We start from the raw sequence: 10,911 nt of genomic DNA, 5'->3' as shown, positions 1-10,911 counted from the left end.
ACCCAGACATGGATGGTATTTTCAAGGTGCCCACCAAGGTTGCTGGAGTCACTAAGACCTGGAGGGTGGGAAGCATGCCATCTGTGACCATACAAACTCAGCTTTTATCTGCTGCATTTAGTCACTTTTCTTTCTGCTGAGACATGATACCTGAACAAAGTAACATAAGGAAAGAAGGGCTCCTTTTGGCTCACAGTTTAAGGTGACAGATCCTCATGACCAGAACGGCATGGATGGTGGCAAGAGTATAAAGCAGCTGGTCACTTTCAGTCCACTGTTACCAAGCAAACATGACTGCTGGTGGTACTGCTCAGCCCAATCCCTCCTGTTTATTCAGTCTAGGGTACCAGCCCATGGGATGGTACACAATTGGGATGTGTTGTTGTACATATTAATTACGTATCAGTTAACCTAATCAAGAAAATCCCTCACAGATATTTCCAGAGATTTGTTTCTATTGGGATTCTGAATCCTGTCAAGTTGACAAACCGAGAGTGACCATCACATCTGCCAAGAAATATATACTATTGTATGACAGGAGAATATAGCTGCCTTATTGAATTTCAAACACTGAGCTATCAATAAATTTCTAGGTCTTCTAGGTGTGGTGGTACATAACTGTAGTTACAGTACTTGGCAGAGTGAAACGGTAGGTTGTAAATTCAAGGCCAGCTTGGGATACACAGTGAAACCCTGCCTCAATAAAAAATGAACAACAGCAATAACAACAGCAACAACAGAAAACAAGCAACAGGAAGGAAGGGCAAGAGAGAGGGAGGAAGGGAGGAAGATTTTTAGGAGCAGTGGATATGATGTATGATAGTGAGTTCTGGTTCAACTGTGTCACTCAAAAATATGTGTACCGTCTGCTGCTGTCTGGCTAAATGTATGTACTATGCTTATCAAACTGCCCAGAAAGCACTTCTCTTAATGTCCATACCCTTATATTAATGCTACTCTCACTTTTGGTAGAGAATCTTCTCTTTTCAGATGGCAGTGACCTTGGGATGACTCAGAGGCATCATGGTGCTGGAAAGAAGTGACAGGAGTGCTCAGTACTGTAATATCTGTATCACACCTTCCAAGGTTCAGGGTCTATTGCAGAAGAGGTGATGGAAAGAATGTAAGAGCCAAAGGAAGGGTAGGACTCCTTACAACATGCTCCCCCCAGACACAAAATGGCCTGGATATTCATGACTTCACAGTGCCTGACACTACCTCCACAAGACCATCATAATATGGGGAAAAGATGATGACATCAAAATAAAAGAGAGACTGTTTGAGGTGGGGAGAATGGAGGTTCAAAGGGGAAAGTGGGGGTAGGGAGGGTATTACCATGGGATTTTTTTTTATAATCATGGAAATTGTTAATAAAAAGCATTTTGGAAAAAACAATATGTTGTAGGTCATTCTTAGATAAAAGGCCTAAATTGTAGACTTAGACCACCCAATTACACTACACAGTATGAATACTATATTGGAGCAAAGTGCCCTAATTCTGGCATTTCAGGTTCTACAAGGATAAAAGCAGCTGCCAGCTCCCCGACCCACTGACTTTAAAGTGAGGTTATTCGTCAAAGTAATGTCAATACCACCAGCATTGACAATGTACATATAAATGCTATAGAAGAGTTGGGCGTGGTGGCACATGCCTTTAATCCCAGCACTCAGGAGGCAGAGGTATGAGGATGGCTGTGAGTTTGAGGCCACCCTGAGACCACAGAGTGGATCCCAGGTCAGCCTGGGCTAGAGTGAGGCCTGACCATGAAAAATAACAACAAAATGCTATAGAAATTGAGATGTCAGAAGTAGAGGAGTAGAAATGGAAAGAAATGAAGTCAGGAAGGTTGATGGGCTCATCCTACAATTCAGGAAATGATGGTAAAACTAATATACAAAAATATTGACACACTGTTATTGGCAGAAAGATAAAGGAGAAGTAGAGGAGCGCCAAACTACCTGGCCTATGAGCTTTAGAATTCTCCTGACTCTGCCTGCAATTGCTGTAGATGCATTGGGATAACAGACACATGTACTTGTCTGGCATTTTACACGGGTCCTGCAGTTCCCAATGCCAATCAGCAGGCTTGTTGAGCATGTACCTTTAACTACTGATACCTAGTGCTTTTCTCTTTAAAAAAAAAAATTACTGATGATGTTAATATATTAACATATTGCACGTTGGCTATACTTCCATTAGGTTATACTCTCATAACCCTTCTCTCCTGAAACCATTACACTAAGGACCTTCCTCAGTGGGGTTATGCATAATCACTGTGGGGTCATTAATGTACCAGTCAGTCCCTGTTGAGGGTCAGTGCCCCCACCCCATGGCTCTTACTTTTTTTTCTGCCCTCTCTTCTGTGATGTGCCCTGAGCCTTGGAGGGTGTGTTAGAAGTCTCCTTTAGTGTTCAGCTCTTGGAAGCCTATTATTTTCTGCTTTCATGAATTTGAGTCTCCTCAGTGTATATTGCCATCTCCCTAGAGGAGGTGCTTATGCTAGCAGTGAGAGAAGCACTCACATTTAATCTGCCTCTTCCTCTGTAATGTTTCCTGAGCCTTGGCAGCTGTGTTAGAGATGATCCATCTCTTGAGGCAGTCAGGTTCCTTTCCTTGTCATCTGATAGGTCTTGAATCTTTCCAGTATTCACTGCCATCTATAATAAGCAGATTCTCTAGCCAAGAGTGAGAAAAGAATTGGCATTATTACTACTTGAGCCTTCCATGGGTTGGGTTTCATTCTCAGGACATCTTTATCACTGTGCCAATACAAAACACTTGGCCTATTTTAATGGTGGTAAACTTAATTGCAGCTTAGTGGCCTAAAACCAGTCTCTGTGCACCTAACTTCAAACTTGCTTGAATTTCTCTCTATGGCAAACTTTACAGCCTTCATATCTTTAAAAAAAATATTCATTTAGCAGAGAGAGATAAAGGTATACATTGAGAGAGAGAAAGAAAGAGAATGGGTATATCAGGGGCTCCAGCCACTGCAAACAAACTCCAGATGCATGTGCCACTTTGTGTATCTGGCTTTATGTGGGTACTGGGGAATTAAACCTGGGTCCTTAGGCTTTTCAGGGAACCACCTTAAGTGCCAGGCCATCTCTCCAGCCCAGCTTTCATATCTTTTTATTTTACTTCCACCAAGCACAACAGTCCATTGCTTTAAAAAAAAAAAAGAGATTTTATTTCTATTTATTTATTATTAGAGACAGAAAGAGAGAGAGAGAGAGCAAGAGCAAGCATTCCAGGGCCTCTAGCCACTGCAAACAAACTCCAGATGCATGCGCCACCATGTGCATCTGGCTTACATGGGATCTGGAAAGTCGAACCTGGGTCATTAGGTTTTGCAGGTATGTACCTTAACCACTAAGCAATCTCTCCAGCCCCATTGCTTTTTTTCACTTTTATCTATTTATTTATTTTAAAAAATTTTTTGCTCATTATTTATTTATTTATTTGAGAGTGACAGACAGAGAAAGAGGCAGAGAGAGAGAGAGAGACAGAGAATGAGCGTGCCAAGGCTTCCAGCCACTGCAAATGAACTCCAGATGTGTGTGACCCCTTGTGCATCTGGCTAAAGTGGGTCCTGGGGAATAGAGCCTTGAACCGGGGTCTTTAGGCTTCACAGGCAAGCGCTTAACTGTTAAGCCATCTTCTCGAGCCCTATCAATTTATTTTTATTTATACATGGAAAGTCAACTTTAGTTAACTTCTTAGGACATGGGTAGAATGCATCCAGTCTTTCCATCAACAAAGTTCTTCCCTTTTGAAACTTCATAAGACAAGCCTTCACAGTCCCTATTTCTCTCTGCATTTTTAAATGTCCACTAGATCAGCTCATTAAACTTGGCTTACAGCATTATGAGACTTCTCCAGTCTAAAGTATCCAATCTTTCCATAGTCCATCACAACCACATTCCAAACCACTAAAACCCACTTGTTGAGATTCATCATAGCAACAACCCCACTTCTTGGTAACAGTTTTCAGTTGCAGGTACCTTCTCGTTGCTGGGATAAACACCCAACCAGAAGAAGCTTATGGGGAAAAAAATGGTATGTTTCAGGCATATAGATGCCAGGGGGAGCTTCATTATGGTGGGAAAAGCTGGCTTACTTCATATACCCACAGCAGAGAGAGAAAAGCTAGTATGAGCTGGCTCTGAACACACACAGAGCTGGATTCCACCTCTAGGTCCGTCCCTGGTGGCACACCGTCTCCATCAAAGCTCCACCTCCCAAAATGTTCCAAGCTGATGACTAAGTAGGAAACCTAATCACAGACACCTGAGACTATGGGGACAATTTATATTCAAGTCACCACCCCTTCTTTATCTCTTCTGTTTACTTTTGGTTTAAAGTCTTTTTGTTTGTTTGTTACATATTAGTATAGACACACCTGCTTGTTTCCTATTTCTTTTTGTTTGGAACATTTTTTTTTTCCCTCACTTTCACATTAAGGTGGTTTCTTTAATGGAAAGGTGGGTTTCTTGAAGACAGCAAATGGATGGATCCAGTTTTTAATCTAGCCTGTTAACCTGTATATTTTAAAACTTGTTTTATTGGCAACCTCCATGGTTTTAGACAATGAATCATGATAATTCCCTGCCCTCCTCCACTTTTCTCTTCACAAATCCACCCTCTGTCATATCCACTCCCTCTCTCAACTAGTCTCTCTTTTATTTTGATGTCATCATCTTTTCCTCATATTATGAGTCTTGTGAAGGTAGTACTAGGCACTGTGAGGTCGTGGATATTGAGGCCAATTTCTGTCTGAACGATTGCATTGTTAGTAGTCCTACCCTTCCTTTGGCTCTTACATTTTTCTGCCACCTCTTCTGCAATAGACCCTGAACCTTGGAAGGTGTGATAGAGATGTTTTAGTGCTGACAACTCCTCTGTCACTTCTTCTCAGCACTATGGTGCCTTATGGGTCATCCCAGTGGTCACCACCATCTGAAAAGAGAAGCTTCTCTAACCAAAAGTCAGAGGAGCATTAATATCTGGGTATACATATTAAGAAAAGTGCTTCACAGGGAAGTTTGGTGAGCATAATATATGCATTTAGCCAGACAAGAGCAGGCATTATACTCCTAGGGCTCGTGACCTTCTTTGCCATAGGTTTTTGACTAGGTTTTCAGTACCAGGCATATATTCCCTCCCATGGAGCTGGCCTCCAGTCCAATTAGAGAGCAGTTGATTTCCCCCATAAAAGACATGACACTATTGCACCCTTTTGGTAATTTGGTCTGGTTGGCCAAGCTTAAGGCTGCTGTGTCCACTGTTTTCACCACTGATCTCTTCTGTCTTCCATAGGGCTCTATGCAGTGCAGCTTTGTCTAGCTTCCTGTCAGCTGGTCTAAAGGGAGGTTTTCAGCTCAGGTCCAGCAAGATTTCTCAGTGAATTTGCAACTCAAGCACGTGGAGGCTCAGCAATAGGGTCTTACCATCTATTTCTACTGGGAAACCAAGAGTCTTAGCACAATGGCCTGTAATGTTTTGGGGGTAACATGGACCTCCCTGGCCAAATCAGTGGAAGGTATCCCATCCCTGGCACTGACTTTTTCTAGTCACAGTCTATGGCTTCTGGGTGTGCCATTATCCAAAAAAAGTAGGTTTACATATGGCTTATTCATAACATAAATTTTGTTTAACCCTTCCCCCACACTTCTTTTATCAATGTTTTCCGATAACCTCACTTAGGTCAATTCACCCCCAGTCATTTGTTCATCTACTTACATATATATACACAACCATCCCCATAAGTCCTCCTATCTCCTCCCTCCTTTATAGCCCCTTTCTAGCTTACGTGTTTCTGCTACCAGTTTCTATGCTAACAATATGACTCTAAATAATTTGTAGTTAGGATCTACATATGAGAGAGAATATGTGATGTTTGGCCTTGTGGGTCTGGGTTTTTGTTTCTATTTCATTATTTTCTGCTCTAATCTTTATTGTTTCTTCCCATCTACTGATTTTTGGTTTGCCTTGTTCTTCTTTTTTCAAGGCCTTAATATAGGCACTTAGAGCTATAAATTTCCCTGTTAGAACTGCCTTCATTGTGTCCCAAATCTTTTGGTATGTTGTGTTATAAGTATCTGATTCTATGAAGTTTTACATTTCCTTTTTGATTTATTCAGTGAGCTATTCATCATTCAGTAGTGTACAGTTTAGTTTCCATGATTTTGTGTATGCTCTGTAGTTTTTCTTGTAGCTGATTTGTATTTTAATCCCATTGTGATCAGATAGAGTACAGGATGTTACTTAATTTTCCTAATATATGGTGTATTTTAAAGAATGGTCCAAGTTCTGCTGAGAAAAATGTGTATTCTGCAGCATTTTGATGGAATGTTTTGTAGATATCTGTTAGGCCCATTTGTTGTAAGATATCATTTAATCTAGATATCTCTCTGTTTTTTTGCTGGGATAATCTATCAATTGATGAGAGTGGGGTATTGGAATCACTCACTACAATTGTGCTTGGTATTATTTGTGACTTTAAGTCTAATAGTATTTGTTTAATGAAATTGGGAGTACCTATGTTAGGTGCATATATGTTTAGAATTGTAACGTCTTCCTGTTGAACTGTTCTTTTAATCAGTATAAAGTGACCTTATTTATCTTTCCTCACTAATGTTGGTTTAAAGTCTCTCCTGCCATATAATATTAAAGCAACAGCTGCTTGTTTCCTAACTTGTTTGCTTGAAATGCCATATTCTATCCTTTTACCCTAAGGTAGTATCTGTCTTTCATGGAGAGGTGAGTTTCTTGGAGGCAACAAACAGAAGGATCCTGCCTTTTAATCCAGTCTGCAAGCCTGTGTCTTTTGGTTGGAACATTGAGGCTGTTGATATTAACAGTTATTATTTATTTAAAGGTATATATTTATTCTTGCCATTTTTCTTATTTTGTAGTGCTTCCTGTTTTCCCTTTACTCCCTTGTATTAACTATTGTTTGAGTATAGTTTTGGTTTTTTTTTTCCTGTTTTCTCATGTGTGTGCTTTTCTTTCTCTTCAGCATGAAGAATCCTTTCAAGTATTTTATGTAGAGCTGGCTTAGTGGTCATATATTCCTTTAGCCTGTTTTTGTTGAAAAATGTCCTTATTTCTCTGTCAATTTAGATGGATAGCTTTGCTGGATAAAGTAATCTTGGTTGTCAGTTGTTATCTTTCAGAACTTAGAATATAACATTCCAAGCCCTCTGGCTTTTAAAATTTGTGTTGAATAATCTGCTATTATTCTGATGGGCTTGCCTTTATATGTTTATGTTTAATCTTTTCATAGCATCCCAAATATCTTGAAATTCCCATTCATACCTTCCTATATCTTGTCTTTCTCTTTGTTAGACTGTATTAGATCTGCTAGCTGGTCTTCTAGGTTAGATACTCTGTTCTCTCCTTGATCCATTCTATTAGTGAAACTGTCTACAGAGTTTTAAAATTTGAATTACTGTGTTTTTCATTTTTAGTATTTATGATTGGTTTTTCTTCAGCATTTCTATTTTCTTACTCATGTCTTGTATTGACCTCCTTATTTCATTAAGTTGATTTCCTGCGTTCTCCTCTAGGAGTTTATTTTCTTCTTTGATTCCTTTGATCTCTTTGAATATAATTATAATATTTCTTTTTAAATCTTTGTCAGGCATTTCATCTAAAAAAGCCTCATAGGAGGTCAGACTGATGAGTTTATAATTTTTGGTAAAATTATATTACTTTGATTTTTTTTGTGTTTCTTGTATTATAATGTAGAGATTTTTGTATCTTGGGTTAATTTGATGCTTGGGTTTTCTAAGTATCTGTAATATTTTTAGATATGCAAATCTGTTATATATCTTTAGGGTAGGAGATTAAGGTGCCAGGTGTGGCTCTTATATAACTTCCAGAATTACAGCAGAAGTGACCCTAGGTGTTAGGTTTGTCTTCTCTGTAAATATTCTACTAGAGTGGGTGGAGCAAAATACAGGAAAATTCTAAAATTCAACTGAACAATATACATATTCAATCAAAGGGAGCATGGAGTATTTATGTAAGAGTGAGTATTAAAACAAATAGATAGTCTAACACAGTCAAAGTCCCTAAGGGTGTCTGTTGCCCCACACCCTTAATCCTGTTACCTGGGAGGCTGAGATTTCTGTTCTGTAAAGTGTTCCAGGTCAGCCTGGATCTGAGTAAGACCTTGCCCCCATGAATAACAGAAGAAGACAAAGCCACAATAAATCAGGAAGCAACAAAGACAACTTCAGATACAGCTTATTTAAGAATAGCAATGCTGACCATCAATCAAATTTAGCACCTAACCTGCCCAGACATGGAAGGTGCAATTAGCACTTCCAATTCAGGCCTATATGCCAGTTTTTGTGGCAAGTACTGACCCAGTTGTAAGTAGGCCCTATTACCTTTTGGAATTGCTTTGGCTTCAGCTATTCTGTATGCCCACTTGGGTACCTCTTTACTGCATTGTGGACTCATCTGGGCTGGCTGGGTCAGTGGATCTGCTGCTCCGATTGCCTGTTTTGGGTGCTGTGTAGCTGGTCTCCCTTTCCCAGGTCTCCTGTGATTGCCAGCATGGGTGGGGCCGGTGATGTTAGGCTGTGGAGGGTGCCTAGATTTGTACAGAGATGGGTAGCTGATCCCTGTGATCCTTTTCCTCATGGGCTGCTCAGCTGGTCCCTTCTGTCTTCTCCTTCAGGCTTCTTGACTTTGTGAGGAGGCTGGTGTGAGTGGAAACTCCCTTCACCTGGCTTTTCCTGTGGCTCAGACAGAGCTTGGCTGCTGTGGGGATTGGTGCTGCTGCAGCAGGAGATGGTTTTGCCTGCTTCTGTGGTTCCTAGAACACCTAGCTCTCTCCTACTTCTCTGCTGGGGTTGCCAATTCTTTATATACTTCACTTTTTGGTAGGAGAGTGTATTTTGCTATTTTTCTCCTTGTTTCCTCCCTAGGCTGCTTTGGCATGGCTCCTATGCTGCCATCTTACCTGGAAGTTCCCTAACCTGTATTTTTTTATTGGGGTGTTGATTTTATTGCTCTCCACAGTTATAATTAAGAGGTGTGAGTTAATCCCTATTTTGTTGAAAACTTTGTTGAGTTTGATGTTTGTTTTCTTGATCTTCATTTACTTGTATGTCTGTTTTATAATTATTTTTCCCCTCTTGTAGTCCCTTGGCTATATTGATTCATGTCTTCAGTATAAAGTATTCCATCTAGTATTCTCCGTGGTGCTGGATGGGCCTCTCTTTCATAAGATTTGACAGACATTCTATACTTATATTGAAGATATTCTCTATGCCTTTGGCCTAGAGTTCTTCCTCTTCTTGTAGGCCCATGATTTGAAAGTTTGGCCTTTTATAGTATTTCTCATTTCTCTCATATTCTGTTAATGCTTTTTTTGCACTTGTCCTTTTTTTAGGCTTGGATATATTAGGGCATCATCTGGTGCCTCTGTAGCTCTGTCCCTGTGGTCTAAGTGACACTATTGCCTTCATTATGCACTTGGCAACATGTTTTAATCAGATACACGATATTGTGAATCAGGATGGGTCAATTTCCCTTCTGGTTCTTTATCATCTCTTAGTGGTAGAAAAGATTGAGCCTAGTAAGGATAACACTAATCATTCAGGCACCTCTCCCTCTGGCTTCCTCAGAACTCATCAGTTTGGGGGTGCAGAGGGGCTCACTGCAAGTAAAGGAGCTGGGTGGTGGCCCTTCTTGTTCATGCCATTGGTACAAAGTGGCAGGATACTTGAGAAAGAGCCTCCGTAAATGTGTGCAGGTGGCTTCTTGCCTCGGGTAACAGGCCTCATTGTCCCTTTGTGTCCTCACATGTATTCAAGTCACTAGCAAAGCTGCAAGTGACACTGTAGGAAGGACAGGAGGGCAAATAGAGAGTCCCCAGACAAAGAAGGTAGTTTGAGAAGCAGAGAAAGAAAGAAAGAAAAGCCTTTGAAATGCTTGAGAAGCAGCCAAGCCTAATTGTGGTCATATGAGAGAGACATTCTCATTTATTTTACCACCCCTGAGGTGTATTTGCTTTCCTGTGTGTGTGTGTGTGTGTGTGTGTGTGTGTGTGTGTGTGTGTGTATTAAAGAGACTTTGTGACACAGACTAGAGGCTCGTCTAGAAAGCAATACAATAGCATTTCACATTTCAGACTACGTCTGAGCCATGCACACGGAGGAGAGTGAGCACAGGGAGTGGGTGACGTGAGGAAGGGGCCTCTCTGGAGGGAGCGCTCCTGACTTCCAAGCATCTTTGCTTCACAAGGCAAGCGCCTCAGCACTTGCAGACCCAGTGACAGTGACAGTGCTTCTTTGCAGGTGGGCAAACAAGGTACCAGGGGATGTTCTGGAAGCTTCTGCATCTCAGCCTGAATGCACAAAAATAGAGAGGGTAACAATCAAAGATCTCCTCTGCCTCAGTGAGGTCAGCGGCCAAGGCAGGAGAAGATGGTGGCTTTAACTACAGTGGCCAGTCTCTCACCTGCCTTGAATCCCTGTGTTTCCTAACTGCCACCAAGCCTTGATGTGTGACTTCTTGCTGATCAATATTTTGAATCTTTGGCTTCTTGACTTACTGAGTTGGATCAGCAGCACTTCACACACTGATTATGATAACTTGAAAGAAAGCACATAAAGCGTGCCACAGTGTGTCTCTGTACAGGAGACATTCAAAAACTGTTAGAGGGGGCTGGAAGGATGGCTTAGCAGTTAAGGCACTTGCCTGCAAAGCCAAAGGACCTAGGTTCAATTCCCCAGGACCTATGTAAGCCAGATGCATGAGAGGGGTGTACGTGTCTGGAGTTTGTTTGCAGTGGCTGCAGCCCTGGCGCACCCATTCTCACTCTCCCATTCTCTCTCCGTCTCTCTCTGACCTCAATAAATAAATAAAAATTTTAAAAATTAAAAAAAAAA

The sequence above is a fragment of the Jaculus jaculus genome, chromosome 2 (genome assembly GCF_020740685.1).
Source record: "Jaculus jaculus isolate mJacJac1 chromosome 2, mJacJac1.mat.Y.cur, whole genome shotgun sequence".
Lineage (NCBI taxonomy): Eukaryota > Metazoa > Chordata > Mammalia > Rodentia > Dipodidae > Jaculus > Jaculus jaculus.
Note: the sequence above shows the minus strand (reverse complement) of the source record.